The sequence below is a fragment of the Canis aureus genome, chromosome 7, assembly GCF_053574225.1.
Source record: "Canis aureus isolate CA01 chromosome 7, VMU_Caureus_v.1.0, whole genome shotgun sequence".
Classification (NCBI taxonomy): domain Eukaryota; kingdom Metazoa; phylum Chordata; class Mammalia; order Carnivora; family Canidae; genus Canis; species Canis aureus.
The window spans coordinates 44,355,385-44,381,628 of NC_135617.1; the positions used below are offsets into that span (position 1 = coordinate 44,355,385).

Genomic DNA, 26,244 nt, shown 5'->3' on the forward strand with positions numbered 1-26,244 from the left:
GACTGCTTTTTCAGTGGCATATCATAGAAGATGTATTATACAAAGAAAAATCATAAGGCTCATGGCCACACAGTAATATACAGCAGTTTGAGCAGGTCTGCAGGTCACGTAATTGTCTCAAGATTCTCTTTCTGTCCAAGACCATGCTGCACCTCTGAAAGTAACATAGCTTGAGTGCAGTTGCCCACAGGACTTATACAACTAGGTAGGACGAGAATCCCAAAAGCAAGTCCGTATTTCAAACACCTTGCAATACATCACAATCACCTGTGCCATTTCTAAAAATACTTGTTTATTTGAGAATTCTGACATACTAAATTGGAAGTGAGGCCTGAGCCTCTGTATTTTTAAGATACTGCCCTGAAGATTCACATGAAGAGCCCTATTTTATACAAATTGGGCGATCCATGTTCATTGGGTGGCATGGAGAAGGGACAGCCATGGCAATAGTTTATGTCTGTAAGCCTCCTCTTGGAGAACTGAGCACCCAGCCAATGCTAATCTGCACCTGAAGCTTGCACTGAGAGGTGTCTTAAGAGTTGTTGGGAGGACAGCTTGATTCAGGGAATGGTCCTATCAACGTGTGATAGGATACAGCTACAGAGCCTAACTTTACATCTCAGCTTCTCATCTACAGAATACTTGGGTCCAAGGAGAATTTATAACTAGAATTCTAAGAAGTAAATTTAGGATTAAGACAGAGAATTAGGGACTCCTGGGTGGCTCAGCAGTTGAGCATCTGCCTTATGCTAAGGGCGTGATCCCAGGTCTGGGGATTGAGTCCCACATCGGGCTCCCTGTGAGGAGCCTGCTTCCCCTTCTGCCTATGTCTCTGCCTCTCTGTGTGTCTTTCATGAATAAATAAAATATTTTTTAAAACAATAAGAGAATTAATATGCTAAACATTTCTTTCTCTCTCAAATGGGAACTTTTTATGGAAAAATGGAAAAAGTGCTATCCTTGGCTAGTTCTGATGAGCTATTTCAGAAGTCCTTGTCATCGAGGACATGGCTGCTAAGAGACATTGGTTGGTGTGGAAAGAGCCTGCAAACGCATTAAGGGACATTGTTGAGGATTTACTTGAAAGGCTGTTGAACAGAATGGGGCCTTAAGGATTTTCCTAGAATATACAGTCTTTACTAAACATAAAGCTTGTAGGATATTTGGAATTTGAAAATGTGATGTCTACCTATTGCTATCTAGTGAGATTTTCCTCCAAGATTTGGGTGGGAGCTTCAGGTACGATTTATATATGAGGCACACTTGACACTTAATGCTACAAGCAGCCTGGCATAGGCCGAAGACAGCTGTTCAGTGGGTCTTGGCTTAAGCTTGACAAATAACCAGAGCTGTAGAGGGAATGTTAGTTAGGAAAGGTGGAGTCATTTCATTAGTAGAAATGGAGTAAGAGGAACTTACAGCATCTAGGTACAATTACACTGGACCTAAGAGAGGCAATGAAACACAGGAATGACAGTCTCTAGGCTTATAGGCAGTCTCTAGTTAAGTTACTAGAACTAGTTACTAGAACTCCTGAACTAGAAATATAGAACTGGAAAATAATTTGCAATCTTAAAACACTTAGCAGCTTTCCTCTTTGGCAGGATACTCAGTCTGGCAAACCTATTCAATGAGAAGCTAATGGCCATGGTAATGGAAACAAGCTATAGTTGAAGAGCTGGAGGCTCAAACTACTTGAAAACTTGGATCAGTTTACCCACCTACTTAATGCTGGTTGTGGGATAGGAAGGGGCTTTGATGGTTACCTCTGTAATTGTGGTTCAATGCATTCGAGAATGTGGCGTGATATCTATACTTGGTCAGTGAGAGATGGGCAGAATTAGAAACAGGTTATGGAGCATAGAAAGCACTCCTGGAGTGGGGATGGGAAATTAAGAAGGACTCTAGAAGGAGGCATGAAGATAAAGCTGAGAGGTGGTGGAAGTGTCGTGAGATGGTAGGAATCTAAGAGAAAATACTCAGAGATACAATGCAGATCGACAACTGCGGTTCTTCAGGACTCAGAGCAGGTACTTATTATAGCCTTGCAACAGATTTTAGAAGTCCAATTTCTATCCTTCAGATGATTAGGAGTATGTCAATTAAATAACCTCAATTTGGAAATTACCCAAGGTGACAGTATAAAATTTATTTATATAGATTAAAGTTTAAATACTAGAATTATTTAGTGAAGACAGGTGTCTCCAGTAAATAATTTTAATTTTAAAGAATAGCATTTCTCACCATTTGGCATTTGAGATATCTTATTAAATGTATGTAAGAATGAATTATTTTTTATAATAGGAAAGGTACTCAGATATTGTGTTTTAAACTAGTTATAAGTATATTTTAATAAGCTAAAAATTTATTCAAAATCTCTATTTTAATTAAAGAAAAACTCAGTTTAACAAGAAGGAGATCATAAAGTCTCCCTTTGCCTTTTTTTGCATTATTAGGAACTGTTATACTGGTAATCAAACATCAAAAGAACCAATGCTTTTGAAACATTTTTCTAAGACTGAACCGCTGATCACTTTTCCCACCTGGTATCAATTGCTGCACTTCAGGGGAGAAGAAAGCCATCAGGGAGTTTGCTCTTGCTGTGTTATGGTAGACAGAGGGAGCAGACCAATCTTTTCTTAAAATTTACCAACCCAATTAGCTCTATCAATAGATTTGTCTATCATGTGCCCACCCAAGGTTTTCTTTGATCTTGTGTGATGAATTGAAATAAATATATCCATAATACACTAAAAACTTCACTCTGAGTTTTTAGTATATTTTGATACTCTGAGGAAAACCAAACATACTTTTAAAATAAATGAATTATAACTAAACCTAAAAAAAAATTAAAATTAATACTACATAATTCCAGGGATATGCCTGGGTGGCTTAGTGCTTAAGCGTCTGCCTTCGGCTCAGGGCATGATCCTGGAGGCCGGGATCGAGTCCCACATCAGGCTCCCTGCATGGAGCCTGCTTCTCTCTCTGCCTATGTCTCTGCCTCTCTCTCTCTCTCTCTCTCTGTCTCATGAATAAATAAATAAAATATTTAAAAAATAATAATACACAATTCCAAAAGAATATAATATGTAAAACATTTTTAATTTATTACATATTGTCTAAGTATAATTTGTCCTTTATTATTGTTTCTAAGAGGAGACCATTAGATGAATAAATATCCTGACTCATGCAAATTAAAATTGAAACCAAACTATAGCTAATGTCATTATGATTTATTTATATATGTCTGTAAAACATTTTAGGAATCACCATGAAGTGTTTTATATATACATATATAAAACACATTTTCTAAAGGATCAAAGCAGAGTCAGGATAAGAGTTAAGAGTTTTGAATACATTGGATTTATTTTATACTGCTTTTCCACCCTCCTTTCTGTGAGTGATGAATAAATGTATATAAAATAATGTGATGTAGAAAATGTTATGTGTTATATACAAATATGTACTATTTTGCATACAATATGGAGAGTTTTGGGAAAAAAGTAGATGAAGCATAGGGAATGGAATGAATTATCTTAAATAATGAACCTAGAACCTACTTATAAAGTCTTTGTCTTGTTTATTTATATTTTGTTTTAATAAATTATTTATCATAGTAGAAACTCAAATATACCTTAATTCTATTGTAGGTGGGAATCTAGACTGGCAAGACTCTTTATAGGCCTAAATTGTAGGAAACATAATAGATTAGAAAAGCCTATCTCATATAGAGAGTCTCTCATGAAATAATGACAAATCAAAACTTTGCCTTAGTAAGAAGAGAGATGATATGAATATAAACACTGTGACAAAAAACATGATTCTGGAAAATGTGATATACCAGAAAAACTGAGAATAGGCTGCTGAACAATTGGGGCAGGACAAGAATATGTCCAGTGAGTTAGGACAGACTTTCACAGTTAGTTTTTACCTAAAGTCTCTCAACCTACTTTTAAAAAATACTTGTTCTACACTTGACCTGGAAAACAAATTCAGTCTAAGATTGCCAGACCCAGCAAATAAAAATACATGTGTCTGAAAATTGCATAGGACCCGCTTACACAAAAAGAATAATGAATTTTTACCTGAAATTCAAATTAATTTGGCATCCAATAGTTTACCAAACACAGCAATACAAATGGATCTTATTTGAAGAAATTTATGTATCAATCATTGCATATGCCCACTGTGATGTTCCTGTCTGAAAAAAAAAAAAGTTTATTTTTCTCATAACTCAGATAAGGAGCGTGACTTAATTTAGGTGAAAGAAGATAGAATTCTCCTAGAACCTCTTAGATTGTGGAGAGAAGTATGGAATGATGAAGGACAAGAATGCAAAAAGGAAGGCTCTCTCCCATCCTGTGTACTAGCAATTTAACCAAACGCAACCCGCCCCTGAGGTGCTTACTGATAGGCTTAATTAGTCAGATCCCAAAATAATTTGTTATTTCTTGTTGTTCATGCAATTAACAGAGATCGAAGAGGAGAAATTCTAGCCCTAAGCAAAGTCATAACATTTATGTAGGTTAAGGCCTCTTCACAGGCTTTTGGTGATTTTTTTTTTTTTTTTTGGACAAAGGTCATCTTTAATGGCCATGTGATTTTGTTCTCTATGGTGACCTGTGATTGCATCAGTGCAATGCCACCTATCGGACCTATTTATATAGGGCCTGTCTACATCTGCACATCCATAAAATGAGAGATAATTCTTATCATATATATGTAAAACACAACAGTAGGAAATTTAAAATACGATGTCAAGGGAAAACCCAATTTATATCCATTTCCTTATCTTGAGGAAGAATTACAGATCCCATGAATTTAAAAAAATTTTATAATAGTTTATTGTTTCTTTATATATATATAAACAAAAATCAGAATGTCCATATATATATATCCTTAAATTTCCAGAAGCTAGGAAAGAAAATTTATTTCTGCTAGCAGAAACTTGTTTTGCTATAATAGGGATAGTGAGTAGTGAGGGGGATAGATGAGAATAAAACCGAGACTGCATCAGAAGAACTCCACCAGGAAAATAGGCCTTAGGCTGTGCTGTAAGATACAGAGTTTGGTTTTCTTTAATGTGCAGAACATTTTATAAATCCACTGTAAGTAAGTTTATAAGAGTGCATATTCATTTCTAATTTAAAATCATGTATCTTCTGACAATCTATAACTAGCTAATTATTTTTTTGCTTTCAAATAATTCCATTGTCTTGTTTTTCTTGTATACTAAGATTAATTACTACATGGTGCTAAGCTACTTTTTTTAAGTTCTGAGAATAACTCATTAATAACACTGTAAAATCTGATTGCAAAACTATTACATCTTCTCTTGTAGACAATTCAGAAAGAGGAGAAGGGGCAATTATTTTTTAGAAATCATTTCAAATCTCACTATGAAAAAGATCATAAAAAAGAAAAAAAAAGATCATAACCAGCACATTCTATTCCAGGAAATTGTGGAAACTATTGTCAAAAACCTTTTAGTTTCAATTGTTCACTAAACTGTCTCCTCCTTAGAAGATAAGTCATCCAGTGGGATAATCAGTGTAGGATACTTTCATCTTTCCTTTTTCAAGATTTGAAGAGTAAGAACAAAAGTAATTTATCTGGATTCCCAAGGACTGAATCTGGCTTTGCAGATTCTTGGTTTTTAGTATCTACTGATTGATCTATAATTGTTTATGCTTGAATTATCTTCTGAAATTTAATATCAGAAATATTTCTTACAAAAATAAGAATGTCCATCTTCTTTAGAATAATCAGGATATTTGGAAAGTCCAGGCCAGACTGTAAGATAGAAGGAATCCCTAGAGTTGGTAGCCTCTACATGGTTTATACAGTGCTCTACTTTGTTGCTTGTTCAGTATACTGATTACTGAGGACCTCTAACAGGTTTCTAATATGCTGTTATCAATCTGACCACTACAAAATAATGACAGCTTGTCTCAAAGACTAGCTTTCCTCTGTTTAATGGTTTTATGAGCTCTCCATTTAAAGAGTGGGCTATAGACTATTCTTCCACTAAGGCCCAAACAGTGAGAAATTACCCATTAATTGGGTCATAACTTAGAAAACAATAATGAAGAAAGTGTCCTTTACCTTTGGGAAAACCAGCATAGCATGTCCATTTCACAGTAACCTTATTAACCACAGTAACTTCATAGTACAGGGCAAGAGATGCCTGGGTGGTGCAGTTTGTTAAAGTTCTGACTCTTGGTTTTGGCTCAGATGGTAATCTCAGGGTTCTGAGTGAGAGCCCTACCTGGGACTCTGCACTTAGCGTGGAGTTTGCTTCATATTCTATCTCCCTCTTGCTTTGCCCTCCCACTGCTCATGGTCTCTCTCTCTCTCTCTTTCTCTCTCTCTCTCTTTCTATCAAATAAATAAATACATCTTAAAAAAAAAACATCTACTAATACAGGGGAAAGAAAAAGTGGGGGGATCCTTAAATGGGCTTAATAATAGCATTAGAACATCTTTTAAGTAATGATTTAAAACTTTGTGGATAGCATTTTTTTTATTTTATTTTATCCATTTTGTGTTGGGAGGACCATCCTCTGTGAGTAGAAACACTGAATACAATGTTGATTTTTGGTGGCAATATTTGTGTGGATTCAAATGAGTGAGTGTATATATATCTGTTACCTATCTGCTTATCCTGACACAAATAGTTCATATACTTCCTCATTTCTTATATTCACACTGAAATATGAGTAGATTAATTGACAAATGCAGTTATCTATCTTTTTTATGTCTTCACTAGAGAAAAAATGCACTGTACTGAGACAGATTCAGTTAATTAAGTCACTCTTATTTCATATTGTACATTATTCTGTTTAGGCAGCATAACAATTCTGTTGACATTTTGCCCATGGGTGACCTCTTTCAAAGCTAATTCCTATTCAGTTGTACTCTGTAAGTGAATCAAAGGATAAAGTATAATATGAACAATTTATCTTTTTAAGGATCCAGAATATCAATGTGAAGGAAAAATAAAACTGACATGAAGTTCATAATGTTATAAAATAAGAACCATTAATTAATGATATCTATTTATTTAATAGATTTATGCTTGACATCTATTTCTCTGGCATAGGCAAGTATCATAAGGATTTTTTTTAAGATTTCTCAAATAGATTTAGTTCTTGTTACTGAAGAACTGGAAAATAAAGATTCTATGAAAATTACATACAAAAAGATAATTACTATTAATAATTGTATTGCGGATTTAATGAAAAGTTGTTAATATATTGAGTATAAATGCAACCCAATAAAATAATTGGATATTTTTGCATAAGCTAGAGTAGATATTTACTATTTTTAAGACATCTGTCATCAACTCTAAATAATGAAATATCTACTTTAAATTATTATTGTTAATACTTAATAACATTAATTGTTTTTAAGCCCTTCAAAATTATTTTTAAATTACATACATCCATAAAAGTTGAATGTGTCAATTATTATATCAATATATAAATCACCATTAGAATTTTTTTTAATTTTTGTTTATGATAGTCACAGAGAGAGAGAGAGAGAGGCAGAGACACAGGCAGAAGGAGAAGCAGGCTCCATGCACCGGGAGCCCGATGTGGGATTCAATCCCGGGTCTCCGGGATCGCGACCTGGGCCAAAGGCAGGCGCCAAACCGCTGCACCACCCAGGGATCCCACCATTAGAATTAATTGCAATAGATGTCCTTATTTTTATTGAGTCAAACTTTCACCAACAGTCTGCAAATTTCTTTGATTTTGATCTCCTATTAATAAAACATTTTGTTCATATATTTCCAAAATATGTTACCAATAAATTATGTATACTCCACTAATAAAGTTATTAAAACATTCACATAATGTTTAGTCATCTAAAAATCTTGCTTATTTAAAAAGTTTTTATACTTTATGAGTACAATGTAGTAAAATGTGCTATCTTCCCTTTTTATTCTTAAGTTTTGCCATAGTAATTTGAAAGCCAACTTCTATTCAGTTTGTTAAAATACTTGATTTTAAGGACTGACCGAGATGAAAAAGATATTATACAGTGGTTCATAGTTAAAAATGGATTAAAGTATTATATTGGTTGTGCTTACTAAATTGTTATATTTACATTTTAACCACACCCACTAAGTATGTAAATCTGTGGAAAGAAAGAGGAAGTATTATTGCTGGCCTAGTCCTCTACTCTGTTTCCCTTTTCTAACTGCAGATATTACTATGGCCTGATGTTACTAAAATCTATGGTTGCTTTTAAAAAGATAACTCTCCTACAGTGAGGTGCTTAATTTATTTATTTTTTAGTCCTTTGGAGACTGTCACTGGTAACATCTGACAAAGCTCTGCCAAGGCCAAAACTGTCTTCTCTGTCATTTACAATTCCCTTCTTGCTGCATTATGCATCCTATCATTCTTTTTCTAACCCAAAGAGGAAACCCTCTTGAACGAATCCCTTTAAAAATGATCTGCCGTATTTTTTCTATGTTTTTGGATTCCACTGCTATTGAGGCAGTATAACAAAGTGGTTAAGGGCCACCTGAGTGGCTCAGTTGCTGAGCATATACCTTTGGCTCAGGGTGTGATCCCAGGGTTCTGGGATCAAGTCCTGCATCAGGCTCCCAGTAGGGAGCCTGCTTTTCCTTCTGCCTATGTTTCTGCCTCTGTGTGTGTATGTGTCTCTCATGAATAAATAAATAAAATCTTAAAAAAAAATAACAAAGTGGTTAAGATACTGGGTCTGAGGCCCGACTACTGTATTCAAACTGTGGCTCAACCATCCACAGTACCTTTGGGATAATTACCTTTATCCGTAGTACCTTTGGGATAATTGTGTCATTCTTCTGGGCTTCAGCTTCCTGAACAATATGAGGAAATGTGTAGACATAGATATGGAAAGAATTGCTATTTTTATGAGTTGATCAGGAAAAGTTAGAAAGTGATATTTAAGGAAAGATCTGAAAAAAGTAGGGGTTATGGCATAAGGATACTTTGGGGAGACTGGTAAAGGTGGAGGAAATCAAATTCTTGAAGGAAGAACATGTTTGGTTCTAAAAATAGAGAGAAATGGAGAAGAGTATGGATAGAAGGGAAAAGATACCCAAGAATGGATGAGTTCAGTAAGAAAGGATGGAGGCAGATGATGACAGTAGGTATGCTCTTATAAAGACTGATTTTAACTCTAAAAGTAGGGGTGCAATTAAGGACTTTGAGTAGAAGTGTGACAAAATATGACTTAATTTTATATATTTTCCTAGGGTTTAGTTCTTCCTTTGCTCTAAGATGCTGTATTCTAATTCAGTAAGTTTACCTGTCCTTTTTCCCCATATAAACTCTGGGGTGGGAGACGGGGGGATGCAGATGCATTAACTATATATTTGAATCTACAGAGCTTAGTACATTGGCCAGATTAAAATAGATGTTCAATAATTATTTGCTGAAGGAGTGAATTATAAAAAAAGGAGAGAAATTCAGCCTTGAACAGTCAGCTGAGAGCAGTGGCTAGAACTATGTTATGAAATTCAGTAGAGTTGATATTTTTGTTCAGAAACAATTGGCTTTGTGACCTTAGGGCAATTCTATAATTATTGATCCATTTATCAAACATTTTTTATTTAATTCTATGAACAAAAAGTATGGATCTCTTAAATTATCTGGGCCATGGTGTTCTTGTTTTTACAATGAGACCTATACTACCTGAAAAGTCCTATTCTCTCAAGATACCCAGTTCTAAATTAAGGGTATTGTGAGCCTCAAGGAATGTTTGTCTTAACTCACTCAAATGGACCATTTCCCAGGTATGTTTTAATGAAATTGAAGACTAGAAACTGTCTCCCAACTATTAAAGCCTTAGGCCTATTGAGAAATCATTAGTTTTATAAAACTTTAAAATGCTTTTTCCCATTCAGTTTGACATTGCTAATGATCTTGAATCTGCTCTTTCCCTTGATATTTTTATATTGTCTAATTCATAAAACTTAACAAAGCATTTGCTACACATAAACCTACATTACTCCAACATAAAGATGACAGGGACACATTAAAATATATACATTAATACAGCTGCATAAAAGCAACTATATTAGTTACCATCAGACACGCTATAATATGAATTCAGCCACTAATTATTGAAATATGTATTTAATAATTCATGTTTCATTAATAATGTAACATAAAAATACAGCATATAAAAGAATATGTGATGTATTTAGTGTGGCATTCTGGAAAATTATCTTGAGGCTACAGTCTAATTTAAAATATGATTGTTCTTATCACACATTCTGGGCTATTTCATGAAAACATCCATATATTCTATTCATGACCTAGCTTTAACTTGACTCCTCTGAAATTGCCCTGCACTATTTTTAATGCCTTAAGGGATAGGGTGGGTTTTAAACTAAGATCATTTCTTTATAATCATTTCACATTATTGTAGCATGTTGAAATAATAATAAAATTTAGCATTGACATATTTTATATAGAAGGAAAGAATAAGCTTACAGCTTATTTTCTGTTATTGTCCATTCCAAAGTGGAAAGTCTTTCTGGTTTTTTTTTTTTTTTTTTTCAGTCTTAGCAATGGAAGATGAAACTAAGTCATATATTTTACTTGAAGGATTTTCTACTATATACAATCACTTGCAATGACAGGGTTTGTGGTATTCCTTAGGACTGTAGGTAACATCTCAAAGTAATGCCCACAATGTTGTTAATTTCATATTCTGAAACAATTTTCTGTGGTCCAAGGTATGGCAGCTTTACCGAATTTTCGAAATTGTAAACCATGTTTGTTAATAAATCTATGTAATTGTATACTTTTGAAAATAATATTTATACAGATGACTTTATTGCTTACAAGTATTTTATTTCATAGCAAAAGGAGTCTTTTATTTTGATTATATATATTAACAGTAACTATTTTGTGTGACTTTTTTGTGGTTGGTCTTCATGTGCTGTTTATTTTTCCTCATCCCTCTTAACAAATCCCATTCCATTACTGGTGTAATAGAGTCCCAAGGATTTATCTGTCAACAACTGATCTTTGCTTTTTCTCCCTACTCTTAACTGTAGTCATATGCTTCCAGGGTACATACTCTGATGTGGCTGCTTTTAGAAACCTTGAAAAACTGTCGGCTGAAGCTAATGTCTATCTGGAAGCTCATTCCCTAATAATTACTTTCTTTCTATTTCCTTTGCCTCACCTTCCAACACTTGATGGGCTTTTGTTTTGTTTTCTTTTGTTGTTTTTTATTTGTTTTTTGGTAGGGTGTCTGTATCAATTACGTAAGATATATTGCTTATACTTTTATTTTTATTCTTTTTTTTTCTAATGATAAGATCTTATAAGGCAAAATGTGGTTCCTGAACCACCTGCATTAGCATCATTTGGGAACTTTTTAGAAATGCAAATTTTCAGGTTCCATATCAGACCTATTTTTTCAGAAACTCTGGAGTGGGACCCAAAAACTTTAGCAAGGCTTCCATATAATTCTCATCACACTCTAGTTTGAGAATCACTATCATATGACTTTTGTATCATCTAGGAATTTGAATTTCTTCTTCCACCTACAATGGGTTTGGCCTTGATCTCTCCCTTTACATATGTCCTGATTTGAATTTGTTTTTCTGCTTCTGAGTTATGTTCTCACTCAGAATACCACAGTGGGTGGCAAAGGCTAGATTATTTGATGCATACCAAATAATGACAATAGTGAATTCTCTTCACTATTCTGTGCTGCCAATCAATATGACCTTTAAAGTAAATGCTCTCCTAGGACCTTAGATTAACTCTAATGGGAGAGCTTCATTTCCGTCTTTCCCAGGTAAGACCCAGAGAGGCATCTCTTATTCACGAACTCTTCTTTTAAAGCCTTAGCCTGCCAAAAAAAAAAAAAACAAAGAGCAAAGTACAATACATCTCTCAGTCAGATTTACTGTGTTCAGTGCCATTAGGAAAGTCAATGTGATTCTTCTTTTTTCAAAGGAAATAGTCACCTACCTCTACCTATGTCAGTTCTGCCAAGTTTTCCATAATTTGGTGATTTATGCTGTTAATTAATACACTAATATAGTTTTATTTATATATGTGGTGAAACTTATTTGCATCTTATTTTAATTTCATATGAAATTTGGCTATTTCATATAATCACTGAAATACATTAGTGACAGAATCATGATTCTTTTGTCTCCACATGAATGGAGATGGATTTCATAATATGTAATAAATACTAGTTGATAAAGATGATTATGCTAAAATTAGAGCTTTGCATTATAAAATAGACCAATAGTATAAAATCATAAGCCATGTCATTTAGGGCATACCTCATTTTTATTAATCACATATTGATTTTTAAACCCCTGACAAGAAACGTGCCCCCAAAAAGTAGCCATCTGATAGAACTGAACATGTCCAACTTAATGACTTCTTTCACTGTCACCTGCTTTTCAGTAACAATTATTTGTAATCTTATTTTTTTCTTTACCTTTGAAAATCCACATGTATCACTATAATGGATTCATTTAATAAACATAATGAAGCCAGCTATTTTCACTTTAAATAACTTGTTTTATTTTTATTTTATTTATTTATTTTTAAAGATTTTATTTATTTATTCGTGAGAAACAGAGAGAGACAGAGACAGAGACACAGGCAGAGGGAGAAGCAGGCTCCATGCAGAGAGCCTGACATGGGACTCCATCTGGGGTCTCCAGGATCAGGTCCTGGGCTGAATGCAGTGCTAAACCCCTGAGCCACCCGGGCTGCACTTTATTTTATTTTTTTAAAGATTTTCTTTTATTTATTCATGAGAGACACAGAGAGAGAGGCAGAGACAGAGGTAGAGAGAGAAGCAGGCTCCCTGCAGGGAGTCTGATACAGGACTCCATCCCAGGACCCCAGGATCACGATCTGAGCCAAAGGCAGACACTCAACCACTGAACCCCCCAGGTGCCCCTAAATATTTTATTTTAAAGTGTCACCTGAACTTAATGCAATAATTTCATCTATAGAGGTTACTTAAAATATAATTTTAAATGTTTTATCAAATCTGTTTTTAAAAAAGGTCCCAATAACATATATCCCACAAATCTTAATACAATAGTGTTTAATACCAATAAAGAAGGTATTTGCTTGACATAAAATCTATTTTCAACATAAATATTACTAAATGATTATGCTTTGATTAGCAAATTAAAATAAAATTTATCAATTAGGAAAATTAAAAGAAGGGATTTTTAGCAGTTTATCCAGAAAAATTTACTTATAAAAATGTACTGCAAGTCCTCTGTAATTCTATTAGCCTTTCATTTATATGCAACATGTAGTCATATAGCTAAACCATGTTTTCAGTAAATGACCATTTGTTAATGATCAGGTTTTTTGGGTGTGTGTGTATGTGTTACTTTTTTTTAAGGATAACCTATTTATATGAATACAATATATGTGGAAATCTGAATTGCAATAGGGGAAAAAACACATTTAAAAATGAAAAAGAGTATCCCAACAGATGTCTCCATCTCACATGTTATAGACTCATAGAGTTTCCAGATAATCAGAGGCCTTTCCTCTTGGGAAATGTTCCTTAAATTATTTCCTAGAGGACAAATTGTTGCTTTGAGTCCTGAATTATACATTATTTATAGTCATGTACTATAAGGAACTGATTTATAAAGGAATCTGGAAAATAAGGAAAAGTGATTTTGGCACACAAACTAATACCGATGGGTGTTGTCAGAAACAAAATTATCATTGTTATGTCTTACTCAATAAGTGATACATTTTTAAATTAGCCTTAGAAATTCTCAGAGAGATATCAGTCTGAGGAGCTAAATGGTAATAAAATATGTGCAGCTACCGACCTAATCAATTTCAAATGTCATTTTCAGGAAATAAAAAGGATTTTGAGACTTGGCATATTTTACTAAAATATATGAGAGACAAAATTATTGCTTCTGCCTTTTATTCATTGGGAAATTGTACTTTCCAATAAGTTTAAGTCTTAGCCTACTATATATTTTTTCTCTTACATAAAAAGGACTAATAATTTTTAGAATTAATTTTAACAATTTTAAAGCCACATACAACATCAAAATGTCCACTCAACATAGTGTTCTTACCCAAAAGCCTATCACCCTCATATGTGAAATCTATTTCTTCAATCGATTCATATTTTTAAGGAACTTATACACTAGAGTTGCCTGAATGGCGCAGTCTTGGTTTCAGTTCAGGGTCTCTTGATTGAGCCTGCGGTCTCGTGGTTTCCATTCAGGAACCTGAGGTTCAGAGTCACTGAGGTTTCCCTCACCATCGCTGTCTGCCCCTCCCAACCCATTCTCCTTCCCTCCCTTCTCTCTCTCAAATAAATAAAAATATATAAGGGATTTAGACATTAAAAGTCCATGTTCTTTGTGCTGTGGGTTATACACAGACTAAAAAGATGATTTTGCTAGCTTGAATAAGCTTGCAAATTATGAGAAAAGTAAGAGAGAGTGATTTTCACACAAATCACAGCAATTTAAAATCAAATGTAATATCTGTCATGTAAGATAAAAGGGTTCAGAGATTTTTTAACAATCATGAAGTTTTTAACTTTAGTAGAAAAACAGAGCATATGGAATATTGGGGCTTAGTCACTCTAAGACAAATATTAGAGGGCATGAGTCTCCTTCATTATGGTGTTCAAGAGCAAATATGTGGACATCTTCTCTAGGTATTCTGATTCAGTAATTCTGGGCTGGGCCCAGTAATTCATCATTTTTAACAGCACTTCCAGTGATTCAGATCAAGCAGCTGAAGATAACATTTTAAGATCATAGGAATTGTCTTGGATTTTACATTATGAGGCATTTATCCTCTATTCATGTAACTTAACCAATAGTCTTCAAATAAATCCTAATTACCTTTCATATTTTTCATTCTTCTGGTTAACTTAGCCAGAATTTGCTTCTATGCATAATTTCTGAATCAACGTCTCTGGCTGCTCTTAAGGGTATTTTTTGTAATCTAAATACGTTTTTTTGGAACTTAAATATTTTGTTATGAATTCTGAAAAAGCAATTATATATAATCTGATGATGGAATTAAATGCTAAATTCTTTTTCATGCTCCTGTTACTGTATTTTCATAAATGTATGTTGGTTCTCTTCATTTTAGTTATATGAAACTTGAAAAGAAAAGAGAAATTAATTTTCTATATATGTTATTCTGTCTCATATTTTTATTTAACATACCCATGTTTAGAATTTGAAAAAGTGTTTCATAATATTCACTTGGAAAAATGATAGTAAAGCTCATTTTATTTTATATATTTTTAAAAATATCTTATTTATTTATTCATGAGAGACACACAGAGAGAGAGGCAGAGACATAGGCAGAGGGAAAAGCAGATTCCCTGTGGGGAGCCTGATGTGGAACTCAGTCCTGGGACTGCGGGATCACGCCCTGAGCTGAAGGCAAATTGCTCAACTGCCGAGCCATCCAGGCGTCCCAGTAAAGCTATTTTAAAAATGGAAATAATAAAATAAAATAATAAAATAAAATAAAAATGGGAATAACACGTGTATTTATGAAAAGAATCTGGTAATATTGCAAAATTATAATTTTTCATCATTTAGTTTCTGCACTATATAGTTTGTATCTTCAAGTCCTAGGACAGATTTTATTTTATTTTATTTTATTTTATTTTATTTTATTTATTTTATTTTATTTTATTTTATTTTATTTTATTTTATTTATTTTATTTTATTTTATTTTATTTTACTATTTTTTTTATTTTTTTTGAAGATTTTATTTATTTATTCATGAGAGACACACAGAGAGAGAGAGAGAGGCAGAAACACAGGCTCCATGAAGGAAGCCCGATGCAGGACTGGATCTTAGGACTCCAGGATTATACGCTGGGCCAAAGGCAGGCACTCAACCTCTGATCCACCCAGGCATCCCCTTAGGATAGCAATGTTTTTAGTCAACAAATGTTTCATGAATCACTGATGTTATGTGTTCTCAGTTTGGTTTGCAAAATCAGTTTTACATTCATTAAAATCAGGGCTCAAAATGTTGTACTCTTAACTAAGACAAAATGGTAAACTATACACAGTGCTTTCCCTCAGGACTCTTAAGATAGAAGGAAATAAACATTTTTACCATAATGTGTGATAAAAAATATCACATGACCCACCAAGCTGAATTATTCATTTTTGTTAGACATGTGTTGTGACATTCTCAATGTCAAGTGTTACTTCTCTTCATAGCATTGGCTCTGGTTATTTTATAAAAATGTGTGCGCATGTGTGTGTGTTCCTTTATTTAATATGTGAATGAAGGAATTCATAAATATATTTTGAATACTGTTTTAGGAAGTATTATTCATTTAGGAAAAACAGTTTTTGAAAATATAAAATCACATAATTTGCTGGCAGTGGATAGTATATATAACAAGAGTATTACTGGGTACTTTTAAAATTCCAGTGAAAAATAAAAAAATTCCAGTCAAGCAAAACTTGGTCCAAATGTATATATTATATTTAAAACATTTGTTGAAACATTATACATGTTATATATCAATATACTTATGTTTTATATATATATATATACATATATATATATATAAATTTGTGTATTTGACTTTTCCTGAATAAGGATTAAAAACAGAAAGAGTAGTTAATTTCATGTTCAAGCAATGACTATTTCTGAGGAGTGATCTGGTTTAATTCATGGTGTATCTTGAGGAGAGGAGAAGTGTTCATCAGTTATATCATTATTACAGGCACTAGTTTTTCTCCCTTGCCTCTGAAGGTCTCATTCATTCAACTAATCATATTTGTGGATTGTCTCCTTCCTGCCAAGCTCTATTCAATTTGTGCTCAAATACACATTGAGGAGATAGAGTGATAATTTAAAAAATAATAATAATATCACAAAAAAGACATAAAGGAAATATAAATGAATGTGGAGACCCATAGATGAAGTAGCCATTATTTCTATATTACGGAAGAAAAAAAATCCTAATGACGTGTAGTCTGTCTTCTTGAGGGATTAATAAAAGCTTGCCAAGCAAAATATTGAAATCAATTCTATACCATATGTTTATAAAATGTTGGTAATCCTTTTGTACTTAGAGTGCTTGGTTTACTTGTGTAAAGATGTGAAGTGGTTAAAAAAAGACTGGAGTTTTGGTCTCAGACTAGGGAGGATAGTTTATTCCAAATTATAGAGTTTACATTTTGTTCCATGAACGGTAGTAGTAAACAGGGTCTTTTTCATGAGCTGAGTAACTTGGTTGTGTTTAGTTTTTAGAAAGTTTAATTCTGACTCTTATGAAGTAGGAATGAATATAGTCAGAGACAAGAAGATTATTTAGAAAATAGATGCCATAACTGATGGTAAATAAAATAGCCCAATAATAAGGTAGTAGTAGGCAACTAGAAAAAAACTGTCAAACTTTTATTTATTTATTTATTTTTTAAAAGATTTTATTTATTTATTCATGAGACACACAGAAAGAAAGAGAGAGTCAGAGACACAGGCAGAGGGAGAAGCAGGCTCCATGCAGGGAGCCCGACGTGGGATTCGATCCTGGGTCCCCCAGGATCAGGCCCTGGGCTGAAGGCAGCACTAAACCGCTGAGCCATCCAGGCTGCCCCTATTTTTATCTTTTTAAAATATTTATTTATTTGAGAAGTGAGAGAGAATGAGTGAGGGGGGGGAAGGGCAAAGGGAGAAAGAGAGAGAAAGAGGAGAAAGAGAAAGAGAGAGAAAGAGAGAGAGAGAGAAAGAGAAAGAGAAAGAGAGAGAAAGAGAAAGAGAAAGAGAAAGAAAGAGAAAGAGAAAGAGAAAGAGAAAGAGAAAGAGAAAGAGAAAGAGAAAGAGAAAGAGAAAGAGAAAGAGAAAGAGAATCTCCAGCAGACTCCCTGCTGAGCTCCACAAGAGCCTCAATATCAGGACCCTGAGATCATGACTTGAGACAAAGTCAGGAGTCAGAAGCTTAATTGACTGAGCCACCCAGGCACCTCAAGTAAGAACTATCTAAAAAAAAAAAAAAAAAAAAGAACTTTAATAAACTTAATAGAATGAAATTTAAGAATGATGGAATTTAATTTGAAGATTATGTTTTTTGTGTTGTTGTTTTGTTGTCGTTATTTTATTTTATTTTATGTTGTTGTTGTTGTTGTCGTTATTTTAATGTGCTCACTAGAGGTTACCTTCTTGAGTAGAGTGCCAGAAGGTATGCAGATGGACAATGAGTAGACTAATGGCTACTAAAGATATCTAGGACCTAATCCCCAGAACTGTGAAAGTTACTTTATTGGTAACAGAGACTTTGCATATGTGATTAAATTGAATATCTTGCGATGAGATAGTTGTCTTGCATTATCTGGGTGGGCCCTACATGTATCCACAAATACCCTTTATGAAAACAAAGAGGGGACCCCTGGGTGGCTCAGTGGTTGAGCGTCTGCGTTTGGCTCAGGTCGGGATCCCGCAGTCACGGGATCAAGTCCTACATCGGGGTCCCTGCATGAAGCCGGCTTTTCCCTCTGCTTCTGTCTCTGACTCTCTCTCTCTCTCTGTGTCTCTCATGAATAAATAAATAAAATCTTTAAAAAAGAAAAAAAAAAGAAGCAGAGATATTTGAAAACAAAAGAAGGAAGAGTAAGGACTAAAGCACCATGCTACAGTGTTGACTTTAAAGTTAAAGGAAGGGGGCCCTAAGTCCAGGAATATGATAAAGCAGCTCTGTAAGTAAAAAACACAATAAAATAGATTCTCCTCTAGAGTATCCCAAAGGAGCCCACATTACATATTCTTATAGCACACATAACATTTTATACAAAAAAGGCCTACAGAAAATAGATATTTTTGTGTTCTTTTATGGTTGATACTATATGTCCCTATATGAACATCTTAGTAATTTTCAGGCAAATATTTAAGCAGACATATTTTGTTTGTCCTGTTGACTGAAGTATCACACACACCTACCATGCCATTCATATCATATACTTTCAGTAAATATTTATGGAATTAAGAAAACAATTGTATGAATTTTTTTTACTTCTCTTGTATTTTTCTTTATCAGTATTATGATGATATGATTTAACACTGTTACTCGTGAGCATGAGGATAAATAGTTTTATGTAGAATTCATTTCTGTGAGTCAACTGTTATTAGCGTTATTAATATAAGCTTTCCATCTTGCTTCTTAGAGAAAAGGGCTAATTTTATATTCCTTTGCATCTGCTCAAGAGCAAATGATAAAGCTCATTTTTTGGTGAATGATTTGCTAGTGCTTGTCACTGTGATAAGAAATTTCCCAGGGGATCCCTGGGTGGCGCAGTGGTTTGGCGCCTGCCTTTGGCCCAGGGCGCGATCCTGGAGACCCGGGATCGAATCCCACATCGGGCTCCCGATGCATGGAGCCTGCTGCCTGTGTCTCTGCCTCTCTCTCTCTCTCTCTCTGTGACTATCATAAATAAATAAATAAATAAATAAATAAATAAATAAATAATAAATAAAATTTCCCAAACATTCTCCCTGCCAAATATAAAATGTTTTATCAACAAATGCTGAATAAAAAATATGACATTTGAATAATCTCAATAGAAAGGAAAAAAGTAAATATATTTATTTCGATTTAACATAAGATTTGATATTAATACATTGTTTAAGTGACAACACTAACCTGCAAAATATCTGGTAGTTCAATGAAATCAGTTGAAAAAGTTGAGAGATTTTTTTTCTTTAATGAATAAAGAACACAGCATAGACATCTAATTATAAACAAACTATTAATTTCTTTAAAGGAAAAGAAATTAGAGGGATGTTAGAGATAATAACTATTGCCAAATTAAATGGTGAAACTAAAAATTCATTGATAATTTATATGAATTCATATTATTTTGAAAGCCTGATTTAAAAACTCATTAGAGAAAAATTTTTTTTCATTTTAATCTCCGGACGAGATTGGGTATGTTCTGGGTGGTATGGCTATAGACACCAAATGATATATATCTAATTTTCAAATTTTTAAAAGCCTCTATATTAAGAATCTATATAAATAATGATAGTTATAAAAGATATGATTTATTGAGAAGTTACTAGATGTCAGACTTTGGGAAATTCATTTAATGGCCATAATTCTTAAGCTTTTTAACAGAAGGTAATAACCTCTAAAGTAAATTCATGTATGTGTAGACCAACATAAAAGGAGTATAATTAATAAAATATATGATATAACAGTATATCATATATTACAATTTAAAATTAATAGTCTGTTTTCTAAAGGAATATTTTGCTATTAGTCACTAGTGTTTTATGTGTTTGTTGTAAATAAGGGATTACTTAATGAAATTGTGGTATAAAAGAGAGAAATCCTATTGCAATCATCTGACAAGAGTGAACAGCAATAGTACTTTAAAGATTTGGAAAGTGAACCTGAAATATATTTGAACATACCAATTATGATTTTCTCCTTGATAGGTCCCCATAGCTACAAATAGCTAGAAATGATGTGAGTTACCTCTTCTACTTCACTACTGGGTTATAATAAAATCAAGCCAGGCTGAATTATGTTATCATTCTGCCATTTCTTACATTAAAGATGTTCCATTCTCTATCTTTTGCTGGGCTCAGAAATTACTTGCATTAAACTTTCCCTTAGGCAATTCTGACAGTATTTCCAGCCATTGGACTCATTTGCACTATCTTTCAGAGTCAGTTGAATTGAAAACTTCTAAACAAGAAAAGGAGCACAGGATAATTTATTTAACCAGGATTATCATTTCTGTGGCTTCAGACTACAGGGCTCTCACTACATTTGGTCATGAAAGAGCATGGAATGTCTCTAAAATATCTTAGGAATGTTTTTAAAATATTTAATTGGTCCATGTATGTTGAATAATAATTTCACTAATGGATTCCTATTTTTGGTTTATAATAACTTAAAAAGCATCTGATGTTGGCCAGAGATAAAGATAACTGAAGTACTTGTAGCAACCATCTTTGGAATATAGGCTTTCTAATCAGAATATTAGCTTACCAAATGTAGAGAATTTTTGCCGAAGGAAAAACAGTATAGAGTGGCATTCAGAGTTACGCACACACATCATAGAAAACTTATTCAAAAAGACCTGAGTACAGTAGTAGAGTACCAACGAGATATGAGTACAGTAATAATCAAGGAGATATGTGTAATAAGATGGCCAAAGGAACATAATTTTCAGCCTCAGTCAGCTAATTAAAATTAGAAAAATTTGTTGTTTTGCCACAAATTTATATACCTCTTATATCAACTCAATTGTTTTCTTAAAATAAATTTTTTCTCAAGTAATGTATTCAGAACTTGATGTATTTTTCTATTCCAATATAGTTTAAAGTAATAATAAAGAATTGATATATTATAATAAAATAAACCTGTAATTCTTATATACCAAGTGGTATAAGTATCCCATTTTGGGAAATGCTATATGATAATCTTCAAGCTGGGAAATGAAGAAAGAGAACTAATGATTTGGCCAAGTATACTTGGAGAACTGGATACTAACTGAGCAGTACTGATAAAAGTAGACTCACGAATAGAATAGAAATTAAAGGTTCGAAGAGATGAGAGCATAAGGGATGGTGTCAAGGGTTGGAATTTCATGTTTTGAGGTTCTGGAGGTTGAAAATGCCTGAGGGGAAATGAGAGCTAAGCTGTGGTTATGATTTTGGTTTGTGCTTATGCTTCAGTGTAGGTGAAGACCAAGAACATTGGTTAATGGTTTCACAGTGCCCAATGATTGATAGATCAATAAAATAATTATAACAATAGCTAAATTGTAATGAATTTTTAATACATGAGTACACAGAAAAGCCCTTCAAAAATATACCCCCAATAATCCTATTCTAAACCCAGTTTTGTAAATGAGAAGATAGGTTAGGTAAATTGTGCAATGGCATATGGACAGAAAATGGAAGTTCTGTTGCAACTCAAGCCTAGTGAGCACTGAAAAGTAGTATTGTTAGATTAAGAATAAGGAGAGGCTAAATGATGTAATAAAATAAACAGAATATATGAAAAGTCTCATAAATTCCTTTTGGACTTCTACCACTCTAATGAAGAGGCATGAATGTTTTTAGTATTGTTAGTTTATAGATGTCTCAGGTGTGACCAGTGTAAGTTACATGTACCTGTTGAGTATGTTAAACAGGAATTTTTAGAGGCAGCTGGGTGGATCAGATGGTAAGTGCTTGACTTTGGCTCAGGTCATGATCTCCAAGTCCTGCGGGCCCTGGGATGGAGCCCTGTGCCGTGCTTTCTACTCAGCAGGGGGTCTGCTTGACTCTTTCCCTCTGCTCCCCCCCTGCTTGTGCTCTCTCTCTCTCTCAAATAAATAAATAAAATATGAAAAAATAAAGGACATGAATTTATATATGTATATATTTATGTCTTTTATAGATATAAATTAGTAGTATGGGAGAGAGTAATAGAACTCAAGAACTATTCTTGTTCACTCAAGTCAGATGATCACAATAAGACTTCTCTCATTTATACCAAAATATCTTTGAATAATGAATAATTTGCAACAAACACATACAACAAAGACCATTAACCAATAGCAAAATGTTTCTTTGGGAAAGTTGGCTTTAAAGCCAAATATGAGAGGACATTTTTTTGTGATATCAAAATTTCTGGGGACAGATTTAGATTTGTAGATATATTGTTCAGCCACAATTAGTAGCAAGCATTTAGATATGCTTTAAAAAAACAAGCATTTAAATATGTGTAAGATATATGGGAAAGTGAAAGATATATGAAAATCTACATTAGGTCAGCTGGGATCTACATGAGTGAAAAAATTATGAACAGTAATTTAAGAAGGTACTATGAAAAATTCTTCCAAAATTATTTTTGTCTTAGAATTTTGCAATGATTGCTTAACATTTTACATTATTTTTCATGAAAATGATTATATAATACATGATTATAAACTGATTCCATATACCATGTACTCACAAATTACTTTGATTATTCATACTTAGAAATTTCCTTCTATTAAAAATATTTATAATAACAAGATAAAAGAAAATGACTGGAAAACTGTCAACTTCACACCACATATCAAAATTTAGCCATAGGGACTCTGCTTCATTTTTGTATATGATGATGGCTACTCATTTTATTCAATTAAAACACATTAAGACAGGCAGCCCCGGTGGCTCAGTGGTTTGGCACCGCCTTCAGCCCAGGGTGTGATCCTGGAGTCCTGGGATCGAGTCCTGAGTCGGGCTCTCTGCATGGAGCCTGCTTCTCCCTCTGCCTGTGTCTCTGCCTCCCTCTCTCTTTGTGCCTCTCCTGAATAAATAAATAAAATCTTAAAAAAAAAACACATTAAGACCAATTTCTCTCATATTCTTAGTGAATAAATATTAATTATTGTGACATAATAAGACATTTTTCTCTATGTGTTTTTAAAACATATTTTGCCTCATAAGCTGGTGTGAGGAATTGGAAACAAAGACAAACTTTAGCAGTGTCTCTTTTAAGAAAAACTGTAAGTTATAAACCACTTACTGTGTCTCCAGCTGTCATTCCAGAACATAATTTTGTTAAACAGGAATTAACGAATCACTTAGGAGTGTTTCAGACAGCTGGTGGGAATGCATAGCACAATAGAGAGACCATTCTTGTTAATACTTAGCTCTTCTACGGAATATAAATAAAGCAATAAAAATATCTCTTTAAGATTGAAAAAGTTAATAGAAATTACCCAGTCTAATTTTATTGATTTAAAAATTGGGCCACCTGGGTGGCTCAGTGGTTGAGCTTCTGGCTGCCTTTGGCTCAGGTCATGATCCTGGGGTCCCAGGATGGAGTCCCACCTCAGGCTTCCTGAATGGAGCCTGCTTTTCCCTATGCCTGTGTCTCTGCCTTTCTCTCTCTCTCTCTCTCTCTCTCTGTGTCTCATGGATAAATAAGTAAAATCTTTAAAAAATAATAATAAAAATAAAAATTAAGACCACTTATAACTAAGTTAGGTGAGTGGCTTAATAGCCTACATACATGTTCTAGACCAGAATCAAATACCCCCTCCTCCTCCTGGATATTTTAATCATTCATGTTAAATACATAATATAAGTGGCTTAATATATTTATTACTTGTGGATAGAATGAAAACACAAGTCTACAATTCCTGACTCTAGAGGAAGGATGAAGGCAGAAAGGTAGGAAAGGAGGGAGAAAGAAGAAAGGAATACTTGTGTCTGATTATCCCGAGGAGAAGGAGGAGGAGTGATCAAATCAGCAACGTTAAATTCTAAAATGCCAAACACATCTTGGAGCCCTTGTTCTCATAATTTATTAAGAATTTTTTAGAAGATTTTATTTATTTATTCATGAGAGACACAGGGAGAGAGGCAGAGAGGCAGGCAGAGGGAGAAGCAGGCTCCATGCAGGGAGCCCGACGTGGGATTCGATCCTGTGTCTCCAGGATCACGGGCTGAGCGGAAGGTGGAGCTAAACCTCTGAGCCCCCCCACCCCCCCGGGCTGCCCTCATAATTTATTAAATTTGAGAATAACACATTCGCTTTTGGGAGTTATTATTAGATTGAAGGGATATTCAAAATTACAGTGCACGCTTTTCTAAGCATTGTTACAGGGTCCTAGCCCTTCCTGCCCTCTGCTTTCTCTTACTATTACGGATTTCTACTGCAAAGGTAGTTTTTTGGCCTGTGATAAAACCATGATAGTCAACCATAAGACAAAATGGTCCTCTTATCATGAAGTGTAACCTACAGATATACAAAGCATTTAAACTGTTAAGATCATGAGAAACAAAGCCAGTTTACATTAAGACTTTCTAATCGGTGCTCTTCTGTGATGCACTAGAATTCCTCTCGGCAACTGCTAGGAGGTAATTATGTTGAAAAAAAGGGGAGAGATCCCTGGGTGGCGCAGCGGTTTGGCGCCTGCTTTTGGCCCGGGGCACGATCCTGGAGACCCGGGATCGAATCCCATGTCGGGCTCCCGGTGCATGGAGCCTGCTTCTCCCTCTGCCTGTGTCTCTGCCTCTCTCTCTCTCTCTCTCTCTCTCTCTGTGACTATCATAAATAAAAAAAAAAAAAGAAAAAAAGGGGAAAAAAAGGTGGGGGGAGGGATCCCTGGATGGCTCAGCTGTTAAGCATCTGCCTTCGGCCCAGGGTGTGATCCTGGAGTCCCAGAATCGAGTCCCACGTAGGGCTCCCTGCATGAAGCCTGCTTCTCCCTCTGCCTGTGTCTCTGCCTCTCTCTCTCTCTCTCTCTCTGTGTGTCTTTCATGAGTAAATAAATGCAATCTTTAAAAAAAAAAGGAAAAAAGTACAAAAACACTACACTATGTGGTATCTGCTGAAAATTTTTCCTTTAACTCCAAAAATAAGCTTTGATTCAGGTGGCATTAAATTCAGTTATATTTATATAATGTAGAATTCATGATATATATGCATCTTTCATATATGTTAGATGTGTCTATAATTATATGCAATATGTTATGTATATACATGTACATAATATAGTATTACACATAAAAGCTTTCTGTTTAAATCTAAAGAAAGCCTCTACCTAATCTTCTAGAACTTAAAATAAAAACCCTAATAAATTAAAAATGTTAACAAGAGCCAAAGTTTTACAAAACATAAATCAATAGATTGAAGAACATGTTCAAAATATCCTTATGCTATCTCATGTTCATTATTTTATTTACTTCACCAAGTGATAACATGATATCTTGTAAGGGAGTGTTGGAAATTATCTAAAATAATATGCAAATATTGTGTTATTTGTTTGGTATCTGTTTCTACCACTGCTGTGAAAACTCATCGCTTACTTTTCTAATTTTTTAGATGCTCATTTTTCTTGGGAGTGCTGAGTTCCGTACTTGTGGTTTGAAAACTTTCAGACACACTGCTTTACATATATCTTGAGACTGCAGATATCCCATGACTACATCCTTCAATCAAAGCAGTGATTTTTCTTCGCTCTGCTCTCTATCACAATCAAGTTCAGTGAGGATGATCATTGCTATATCTAACCTGAAAATAACTCATAGAGTCAGGGTGGTTCTCTTTAGTCCATACTTGTACAGTTCAAGCTGCATGCTTACAACATCTGTTATAAACCAATTAATATCAGTTATAATGTTAATATCATGGCTTTCTCCTTTGCCATCTCTATTATGAGTAAGGGGTATGATTATTGGTCACTACTGTTTGCATGGCATCATGTTGGTATCAACT

General features: G+C 34.0%; 2 protein-coding genes across 7 annotated transcripts in view; one reads left to right on the top strand and one right to left on the bottom strand.

Moving 5' to 3' along the window:
• The window catches only part of EYS (EGF-like photoreceptor maintenance factor), a 1,514,868-nt gene that overhangs the window by 434,529 nt on the left and 1,054,095 nt on the right, over positions 1-26,244 (top strand). The gene's annotated exons all lie outside the window — the stretch shown is intronic.
• Positions 1-26,244, bottom strand: part of LOC144317299 (uncharacterized) — a 134,515-nt gene that overhangs the window by 6,013 nt on the left and 102,258 nt on the right. For 4 of the 6 annotated variants that reach the window (XR_013383252.1, XR_013383253.1, XR_013383250.1 and 1 more), the window contains one exon: positions 4,089-4,204. The exons of the other annotated variants lie outside the window; for them this stretch is intronic. The gene's annotated coding sequence lies outside the window, so the exon portion shown is untranslated. The remainder of the gene's footprint in view (positions 1-4,088; positions 4,205-26,244) is intronic. 6 annotated transcript variants of the gene reach the window in all.